Below are 11,215 nucleotides of genomic sequence, written 5' to 3'. Positions count from 1 at the left end.
GAAGATATAAATCACACTTGAATTGCAGCCCTGAGATGTCAGCCATTAAAATACAGTGCCGGCTAAAGTGGGTACCCGGAATACATATGAGATGATTGGTAGTCAGCAATGCTGTATGACATCGCTGGATTACCTTATGCAAAGGTGTTCAGCTGAATGTGTAATATCTGGGTCTGTTTAAATAGCCGTCAGGATGTATTTCAAGTATCGCTGAGGGAATCTTAACACCCAGAAGACGGAATATATATATTTAAAGCGGCGAGGTTATAGAAATCACTTCCACACAAGAGAGAGCCGAGAAGCTGATCGAACAAGTCCGGCTCAAGTCACTGGATTTAGGTGTTTGCAAATAATCCACTGGCCTTGACTGAAGACAACACCGTGCCATGATAGCCACAAATCACTGCAGCCCAAAGTCAATTAAAGAGCCAGCTAAAAAGCATTTTACATCTAATTACATCACACAAATCGTCCCAGACAGCACACACATGTTCACCGCGGCCATTTATTTGCAATACACTGACAGCAGCTCTCACTGCGAGGCTTACAGTATTAAGCTTTTCTCTTTTTTTTCTCCCCAAAGCTTTCGTTGTGAAAGGAGTTTTTAACATAATTACCTATGTCTGTGCCGCTGCTGATTCTATTACTTTTTACTGCCTTTTTTGTGATTCCTTGGGAGCTGATTATAAAAGTGACTTCAAATGAAAAGATAGGGCTCTTTTTTTTTTTTTTTTTTTTTTTTTTTTAATGCTGGCACCATTTCACTGGATTACATATCATCCAACTCAACAATGTTTTCAGACCCACAGCCGCGGGAACAAATCCCCTGGGCCCGCACTCACATTAGAAAGAGGTGATTTTAGGATATAGATTTTATGTAACTGCTCTCGGTGGCCGTGCCATGAAAAGGTGAAGGTATTGTGTTTAATCAGACAACCGCGAATGTGGGGGGATCTTTTTCAAGGGGGACACTAATGGATTTTACAGCTAGATGTCGCATTAGTGTGTATTTCCCGTTCACTTCAGAATTATGATGGTCAAGCTGGACATTTGATTTTTCATAATCATAGCAATTATCACGTTTCAAATAAGCCTGTCAATACTATTATTACATAAGGATTTGAGCTGACCGCAAATATTTTTGCATAATCGCCGTTAATAATTGTTTCCATTTATCCAAATAGGAGAGAGATGGAAGAAGCTGACAGAAAAGTCATATTACATGTCTGAATTTTGTGAAAATTGAAATTGAGGAAAGAAGAAATTGACACAATTAAATCACTATTACTAGATTTGTATGACCATTAATCGTCACATCATGACAGCCCTACTTTCAACAGAACTATTACAAACACGATTCACTTTGAAGAGTTCAAACACAGATTTGCTATTTTAGCCAGTCCAGACATGCAGGCTGAGTCCGCTGTGCTGCCTGTAAGGCTGAACTCATGTCATCATGTCTTTGGCTCACCATTGGCAGACATCACCTATAAAAAGACTGGCCATAAGACTCAACAGCCACAAGAAAAAAACAAATCTCAGAGGAGCCAACAGGGGAGGAATTTTAAACTCTTCGAGATGAATGCTGAGGAGATTGAAAGCCCTCTGCCACATCACTAATTACCCATCGACAAAGAAAAGCTAAATGAAATCCCCCAAAGGACAAATCCTTACATTAAACATGATAAGTGGGTTACCGTGCTACTATGAACCTGACATGGCAGGCCAATATACAGAATGCAGCAGCTACCATTTCTCCTGCTCGCCCTCAGGTAATTAATGTTCTCCCAAATTCCCACCTCTCAGTCTGTTGCTGTGGCTTCAGGGGACTTCTGGAACATTTTTTTTTATCCTCCAGGCAGCTCCGGGCAAAAATTGTTTATTAATGCAAAGATGTCATTATTAATGATGCCCTCCAAAAGGTTAACTCATGAGGTCAGGGGAACTGATGGAAGACCTTGAAACTGGATTAAATTAATTCCATTTACTTCTAAATTGTGACTTTACTCAGTAACCTCTGTTACTTGTTAAAGGACCAGAGAGAAGGGCATCTATTGGTATAAAAGGAATATAATATTCATAATTAATAATTCATGTTAAATGACCTTAAACTAGGAGTCTTTGTCTTTTCGTTAGCTTAAAACAAGCACTTCATATGTACATGGGGAGCGGGTCCGCTTTCACTCAGGCGGCCATGTTGCTCTGCTGTGTTTCTACAGTAGCCTGGAAGGAACAAAACAAACACTGGCTTTTTAGGAAGTTTGGCAGCCCTCTGAAGAGAAAGGTGTTCAGCTGCAAACCGTAACCTCACCACTAGGTGTCACTAAATCCTACACACTCATCCTTTTAGGAGATGTTGCATGGTAAGTGTTAAGTAACTCTTCTGAATAGACAGACATTGATCCAGTACTTTGCATGGTTTGATCTCGCACATCGAAAACCGTCACCTGTTAAATTATTTCACTACAAAGCAGCCAGGCGCCAGATAAAAGAGCTTCTCTGTGCTTTTTATAGGCACTGGGAGTATTAAAAGTATAAAACAAATGGCAGCTTTCCTGGGTGTCCTGCTAGACTCCTGTGTAAAGCTATTGACATTTTAGTAAGGACTACCTTATTTGGCATGATTGCACTCTGGCATCTGGATGGTGTGGTTCACTGGTCCTTTCAACCAGTCATATTTAACATTTATACTCTAGACACCAGAGCCAAATCTGAGACATCCACTGGCAGATTGACAGTCCAGCAGCCTGGGTTTATTGCCAGGACCCTCCCACTATGGCTAATACTCAGAAGCCCCTCTATTCCTGCGTTAATGTACAGCAGTGCTCGACAGCTGTAAGTTCAACCCACCCCCTCCCCCAACGACCTGATCTCCCTTCACTTCCTTCACTCCTTCCCCCAGCCCGGCTCCTCCACCTTGAAAATAATGTGAATCTCTGAGAAAACTTACCCTATTGATTAAACTGTCATACTTGACCACCATGATTGATAAAACTTCATTCAAACGTGTCATGCGATGACAGCCCTTTGAGTGATACAGCAAAACACAAATGTAGGAGGGGGGGGCTAGCAGCCAGGGGTTTTGACATGAGGAGCTGTTTGGTGTTGTCACTTTTGCATCATATCTGCATTCAAATGCCTCTTACAGCCACACTGTATTGTTTTACTTCACAGGGCCTCAATAAAGTTTAATCTCCTCCCTCACATCAGAGGAGAATCCATCCGCTTATTAACTGTCAACGCTCAAGTAGTCTCTGGGGTCCGACTATATTTACAGAGACATGTGTGCCTCGGGACAACCGGGGTGGGTTCTGGACGAGAACAATGAAATACTAAACCAGGTTTAGATATATAAGCCTGTAGCATCTAAGAATTACATTTTGAGGTGCCTCAAACAACTTTGAGGCTAATTGTGTTTTGTGTGATAACCATTTGCAACACCACATTAGAGGAATTTAGCTGAGCAGTGAAACAGCTATTTTGAGTCAATGTCCTCATAATACGTCCTGTTTTAATAAACTAATTACAACAATGTTCTGGGTCTCTAGGGTTTTTAGATTTGTGTTTAGATTTCCATTTTGATGTATAGTTTTGCCAGAACCAGCTCAACAGAACTTCATGGTCTTTAACGTCAATCCACCATGCGACATACAGACATACAGATGGATCAGTATGTAAACAACAATACTGGTGGATTGCTTAAAAGGGGGTAAAACGACTTCCAGTGGCCGGAGTAATTATGACGGGAGCAAAGAAGGAAATCGGGTGACGCAGTTTAATGTCCACACAGCGAGAGGTCGGATGATGGTTGATTGGATCAAACACAGGATGTTCAACCAGAAGATCGCTGCGCGTGTCCAGTGTGAAAATAAAAGTCAGCATGTTATTTTTACGCACATAGCTAACTTAAATGAGGCATTTACTTTACGTGATGTATGTAACTTGCATAACTAATCTATTTGTTTAAACTAAACCTTGATTTTGTTCCTAAATCTAAATAAGTAATTTTGGTGTCTAAACCTAACCAAACTGTGACTTTGTCACAAAGCTAACCAGAAGTTTATTATTGTTATCGTGGCAGGGCTTGAGACACAAATATAGTGACGGTGCTAAAATAAATAAGCCTATCTATGGGTTTCAGTGCAATGACATGTTGAGTTTTGCATTGGCTAGATGGTATTGGTAAAGGGAAAGGGAACATTAAAAGAGAAAAATGAATAAAATATCAGACAGGAAAACCAGCTCTGCTCGGATATTAAAAAGATTACAACAGCAGCCTAAAAAATATAGTCGAACAGTAGCAAAATTGAAACCACCTCATGGTATGTGTTGCCATGTTGTCCAATCAGCTACAGTAAACAGCACCTTTTTTTTTTTTTACATACCTGGGAACATAGTTTAACAAAGATGGTCTACATTTGAGCCAGCTGACCATAACCAGTACTTACAGTGGCATTATCCAAACATGAAGTCAGAGTTACTTAACCAAAACAGGAATCAATTCAACAAACAGTGTGGCTTGGAGTCTCTGCGCTATATCCACAATTAATATAGTAATTGTTTGGTCAATAAGATGCCAGGAAAATAGCAGGAAATGCCCATCACAGTTTGCAGAGCCAATAGTAACATTTAAAAAAAAAAAAAAAACTGGTTTTGTTCATCCAACAGTTTATACACAAGCCAACGATAAATGATTTACGATAATTATGGACAAATTAAATCAGCTCAGCGTCTGGACGAGTGAATTTTTGACATTTTTGCTCAGTAAATAACTTAACTGATTAATTGATAAAAATATATATCAATTTCCTATCAGTCATCTAATCCATTAATTGACTAATGCTGACACGGAAGAAGGAATACAAGCTCAGAGATATCAGCACCACATGAGAGTGGACAGCTCCTCCTGAGACACACCAGTTTACTATCTGCCTGACAGATCCGGAGTAATTAACATAAAAAAAACTGACCGACCAAGTGATTTTTTTTATTTATTTATTGTGTCATACACAAACAGTATGCTCAGCTCAAAAAGGCTTATAAAGACACCATTATTAAAAAGAAAAACTAGAACCACAGTAACAGCAAAACAAGCAAACCAACTCTCCTGACATTCTTTTGATTTGATTTTATACACTTTATTAATCCCCGAGGGGAAATTTCAACAAATCTGGCCAACTTAGAAATATCAACGCTATACAAATGTTCCATTTTGTCATCGGCGGTGCACAAAAACACGTCTGATTTTTGAACATACATTTCACTCAACATACAAATTCTCAGATTCATTGTTAGAAGGACAAACCAAAAGAAAATGTGATTCATTCACAATTTCTCCTCAATCAAATAATGATATATTCCATTTAGCGTGCTCGTTCCAGGATCCTGCTGGCATGAAATACTGTGGCAGAAATTTGCTTCTCCTGCTGTGAACCTGTTCCCTGCTTTACTTCACATTGTGGAGAAAGGCAGACAGGTGATGCAGCAGACCACAGCAGCTAAGAGTCTTTTTCCAATATGACAAACTCACGAAAACTTGTATGTCCTATTACCTTACCTGAAAGGTCTGCGGGAATGTTTGTTTGTTTTGTTTTCTTCATGCACTATAACTCTCTGTCAGCCCATGCCACAGGCTACATCAGCGCACCGGACTCACTGGAATACATGAGATTTATTATTACCATTAACTGATGTGTGAAGCCTTCACAGATTCAAACTTGACTGCTTCTTCCTAAAGGCAGAGTAATTCAAACTACCCCGGATATATTAACATTGTAGGGAGCAGATTTACTCCTTATACAGCTTCTCATAATAGTCAGTGAGGGCCCACTTTGAGATGAAGTGGAAGATTTATATTTTAAAACTCTATTCATGATATTGAATGCGGGTGATACCAAATGGGTCTTTATGGAGCTCCGGTCTTAAAATGAATTTAGCGTACACGCCTGAGAGAAATGTAAAAGCCTACACTGACTGGGCCTGCCACGGTAGTTTCCACCCCTACCCCCCCTTCTTTGTATTTTTACAGTCAACATAATGGCACCACATACTTTATGAAGTTCCCTGAAGAAGTCAGCAACAGTTCTGGAGAGAGAACTTTGTGCGGTGGGGAAAGCACTTTTCAGATCCTTTACTTAAAACAGCAGCGACGCACGTTTAAAGTTGTGGATTACAAATCTTGCATTCAAAGTTTTACTTGGAGATGCAGGAGCAGACAACCTCCCACAGACACGGCTCTCACTCAGACAACACCGGCTAATGTCGTCATGGCTGCATTATAAAGCTCCTGCACCAAACACGAGCTCCCACTCTGAGCCACAGAGGAACAAAACAGGCTTCAAGGCCATACCAAACCAGAAATACACTCACACCGATAGAAGCAGACAGCAGCGCGTGTATAATGCAAAATAACCAGCACAGATCTGAAGCAGGATAAACCCAGAGGTCGGAATGAAGTTGGATTTACCACTGAGAAAGCTGCACATGTCGAGTGGAGGTGTTGAACCATCTGAGACGGTCATTAGTGCACTTAATGTTTCTCTCAAAGGTCACATGGACCGCCAGCTGGGCAACTAACTGGTCTGCCAGGGTGTAAAGCATGACTTGTTGAAATTCAGAGACGGAGTTTCAGACAGCATGTAATCCAGCAGAAGGAGCCGCGGGCGGAGAAAGCGCGAGCTGATTGACTCCGCTAATGTCCGAGATGTGAAGGCACGATTACATTAACATGTCCAACACGACACCAGCTACAAATAATCCTTTACACTGAAGCGCATTTTGCCTTTGAGACCGACCAGGTGTGACCACGCCCTGGTTTATCAGTTTCTCGCTGCACCTGACCAAACGCTTCTTCCAGGGTTAACTTTGTTTATCAGGTACATCTTATAAAAATAATTAAAAATAAATTGGATTCAGTTTTCACATTTATTTAAAAAAAAAAAAGTGAACTGTTTTATTTATCGATCCATTTGTTATTGTTGTTATTTTTCATTTGCTCGGGTCAGTTAAGAGGGCAGATCTGATTGGCCAGCTGGAAAGCGTCATCAACGTTGTTTTCAAATATAACATCCGGTCACCTGACAGTCGTGGCCACCATGTATCGGTGGAGAGCACAAACCACGGACATATATACATAGACGTCGCATTGGTCACTTCCACACATCGGAACTAACAGGGGAGCTATTTCATTTTTTATTATAACGTTTCCAATTCTCAACCGCTTTCAATTAGTTGTTGCTATTTATATTACAATGTTTATTATCAACGTGGAGTTCGAACTAAGGTTTTCCCTCCAGTTACTTAATATCTTGAGTTATACTATCATCTTAAGTAAACACTCAAGAGAGGAGTGTGTATTAACATCAGGCTTACATGATATACATGTGATTTATTTATATGGTGGAAAAGAGTCGTTGTCATAAAGATCGGAAAAACTCTAATTTTGAGAACTCCGATTAGTCTGTCTGACGTAACTTGACATGGCAACGTTTGTGGTGAAAGAAAAGCATTGTTATTTTCTTTATATGAGTAAACATTGCACAGGCACATAAGTAAAAATATGTATTATCAGCATACTGTATGCATTGCAAATATCACATGAAATTCGTCATAATGCCAGAAAATTGTTCCTGTCAGTTTTTAAATTCAAAATTTTTAGTTTGACCCAAGCCAAGAAACAAGAAATCTAGGAGTGATTTCTGACTCATTTTAATTTCAAGGCTCATGCACGAGGTGTTCCAATAACAGCTTTTTATCATCTCAGCAACATCTCCAAAGTGAGGTCCTTTCTCTCTGAGCAACACAGAAAGACTAATGCACGCTTTCACAACGAGAAAGATGGACTTGTTATTCTCTCCTTTCTGGCTGGCTGAAAAATACAACACACCAGCTACAATCAATTCAAAACTCGGCTGCACGAGCGCTGACTGGGAGACCGTGAGACTACTGGCCACCTGTTAGTTTCTGCATTGTTTTTAAAAGTATTCTCTTAGTTTGCGATGCACCAGAAACACGGCGTTGTACCAGGCTATCTGTTGGAAATGCTTTTGGCTTTACGAGCCAGGAAGGCCTCTCGCATCCTCCGGTTCTCTTTTAGCTCTTCCGCAAAGCAGAACAAAGACATTTGGCGAAGCTGCCATCGGCCATTACGCTCCAAGCTAATGGAGCAGCCTTCCAGAGGATCTGAGAGCCGCTGAAAGTATTGATATCTTTAGATGTACACTGAAAACACAGCTTATCCACTCAGACTTTTTGTGGAGTTGTTTTTTTTTTTTTTTTTTAGGTAATCCTCCAGATACCAGATAGTTATCACGCCATGTGGTGGGGTTGTCTGCATCACATGAGCACACGGTCTTGTCTAATGAGTTGTCTCAGTGGTGGCATGTTGCGGTCACTGCAGTCCCTGCCTCGCCCTCCAACGCTTCCTCAGGTGCTACAGCAGATTATACCTCAACTTCACGTCCAAGTCACAAAAAGAACAACTTTATAACCCTTTTTTTTTTTTTTTTTTTTTTAATTAGTCACTCAATTTTAGCAGCCTTTCTCTTATTAAATCTTGAAATCATTTTTGACTTGTTAAAGCTAGAAAGGTGCAGGCAGAGTTTAAAATTACGATTGCGTTTCATGTATGCGAGTCAGTTTCCAGCTGTGGTTTTGCGGACGCTAATTTACTGACCAAACCAAATGAGACACTTCATGGTACGGAGCCATTGCCAATATTTTGTTTTTTTATTTTCACCTTTGTTTGATGTTGGTCCTGATCAGTAGGTTGTCACTCCAGGGGACTGAGGTTCCCAATATTCTGCTTTACGACCAATAGTTCTAGGAACTTTAATATCCAGAAACTTTCTTGACATGATTGTGATTTGTGTTTCCACATCAGTGCTAATGCCCCAGGAAGACTGAGCTGCTTCCATACCAGCAACCACTGATGTATCAAATGCTCTCAGAAGCTCCCCACGGCAAAAAAAAAAAAAATGGACCACAAAGCCAGGACTTTGTCGGCAATGCGAACACAACCAGAACTCTTTTTGTGAGTATTCAGTGTGTGGATGCTGCAGAAACCCGTAGCATCAAATCCTGGAGATGCAGGCAACACAATTTGAAGTGTGAAGAGCAGGAAAAAAAATATCATTTATTCTGATTATTCCAAAGTATTTAGCTTTTGTGCTAAAGCTGCAGATGCACGAGTTAAACAGCCTACATTAGCTACTTCTGCCGTGTTATTTGTTTGTAGCACTTCATTGCCATGTAAAACAGACACAAACATCGTATAGCTCCCATAGAATGAGCTGAACGGATTGTTTTCGTGATATCGCCAGTGGTGATACATCTCCAGCCGTTCTGCCAGCAGTTTGTGAACGTCTTCTTTTCACTAAGTGGGCGATTTTGTTCCTGTCAAAAATTAATGATGGCTGCCTTCCACTGGAATAGCTTACGGGGACACTTACTGGAACAGAGCTATCATTAATGTTAGCAATCCCACCTGTGCTTTTCCTACTATTAAGTCAAAATAGCTGCTGTGATGAAGGCCTATTACGTCCTCCCATGTCTGCCGTTCCTTGTCGTACTCCGTCAAAAGTTCCCCACGACTGTATATAGCAGTGACCCAGTTTGCTGGGTCCTCCCTGGATTCTTCCAATTCACTACTCACTCGTGTTTTTTTTCCGCATTATAAAGTGTACTGTACCAAGTTATTGTTTCCTGAAGTTATGTGACAGGGGATGTTTGGACCAATAATCCCACCCAGCGATTTTATAACATTTTCTCAAGTGACCTTTAAAATGTTGCGCAATCCCCAAACCATGCGGAAAAATGTGCCAGGAAAGATCAAGTCTTTGAGTATACGAGTAGCATCTGGGCAATTTTCTAACCATCACAACCTGCATGTACATCGAGACTCCGTTATTACTGTCCACCTTTGGCTGTGTAATGCCAGCCTTATTTTGTAAAGTAGATGTATCTATACGTAATCTAACAAAAAATATCATGCAGCTTTCAAGAACAGTTTGATTAAGTCTCATTTGATCACATCCATTCGTGTGGATTTGTTTCACGTATCGTGGGAAACTTAAATAGAAATTTGAAGTAGGTGTAGAGGAGGTAAAGTAAAGGGTCTACCTCACCAACTGAGGAAATAACAATCACCACAAACCTGCGATACTTTAACTGACCCGCTCGTGTAGGAATATGAAAAAGGTGGATTTGCCTTCCGAGTGCCCTCTCAGCGATGACTCACACTCTGGGCTGTGATTACTGCAGCACTTTGGAGAAAACAGACAATTCATTCCCAACACGTTGTTGCTTCGCATAGTGCACTCTCTTTGGCACGGCGTTTCCTTCACAGGCTATTGTTAAAAAAGCACCACCAAAAGGATAAACAATGTGTTTCATGTTAAAAGCTGCACTTATATCTGTATTTATTTTTTTTATTTCTTTTAAGAGAAAATAATCCACAACAGTGGAGCTACCAAATTACACACATTACACAATAGGGCCCTCAAAGTCAGGGATGAAGACCATACGGGAGGTACGTATGCAACATAATAAATAATTATGCACAGCAGCATATTCGGTGGTAAAACACTGCACCTCAGAAAAGCATTGGTTCAAGTGTGGGGAGAAAAACATTGCTTCAGTCTGCAGTACAGATAAAAAAAAAAGAGAAAATAGAGGATTGGGTTCACTTTTAACTGTTTATTAAGATATAAAGCAGGCACATTAATATAAGAAATGTGTGCACTAATAAGTCAGCTCTCAAAAACAAAACAAAAAATAATCCACAGCAAAGTAGTTTGATATCACTCGAGATTTAAATCCAAACAATACAGCAAAAGATTAACAGTGAGGAAAAAAAAACCTACTGAAAAACACTCGGCTCTAGAAAACATCCACCTGCCTAACAAGCACACCCGCCCGTCCCTCTACAGTTCAGATGTCAAATGAGCAAAACAACGTTTCATCCCAACGAGAATCACGATGCAGCGTAGTAATCTACGTGACTGGAAAACACGGCGCACAGCCACTCTTTCCGTTCATTTTGAAGCTCCAACATCTGGCCAGTTGTTTCTCGGTTTTTATAAAGATTGTGCACGACATAAAATCCTGATTAGTGTTCAAGCTTAAAGACGAGAAATACGAACAATTAGGCGAGTTTAACGGCAGCGAAATCACCCCCGTTCTTTGCCAAACTCTGAAACTGTAAAGAGAAAACATA

At 40.4% G+C, this 11,215-nt stretch overlaps 1 protein-coding gene across 1 annotated transcript in view; it reads right to left on the bottom strand.

Annotated features, from left to right (window-relative positions):
• Positions 1 to 10,680: 10,680 nt before the first annotated feature.
• Positions 10,681 to 11,215, bottom strand: part of ctnna1 (catenin (cadherin-associated protein), alpha 1) — a 75,443-nt gene continuing 74,908 nt past the window's right edge. The window contains exon 18 of the mRNA XM_069170889.1: positions 10,681 to 11,215. This exon is cut by the window's right edge and continues 1,323 nt beyond it. The gene's annotated coding sequence lies outside the window, so the exon portion shown is untranslated.

The sequence above is a fragment of the Embiotoca jacksoni genome, unplaced genomic scaffold, assembly GCF_022577435.1.
Source record: "Embiotoca jacksoni isolate LCO1_2020_lvr unplaced genomic scaffold, fEmbJac1.0.p SCAF_5, whole genome shotgun sequence".
Taxonomy (NCBI): Eukaryota; Metazoa; Chordata; class Actinopteri; family Embiotocidae; genus Embiotoca; species Embiotoca jacksoni.
Note: the sequence above shows the minus strand (reverse complement) of the source record. Positions and strands in the feature narration are given on the sequence as shown.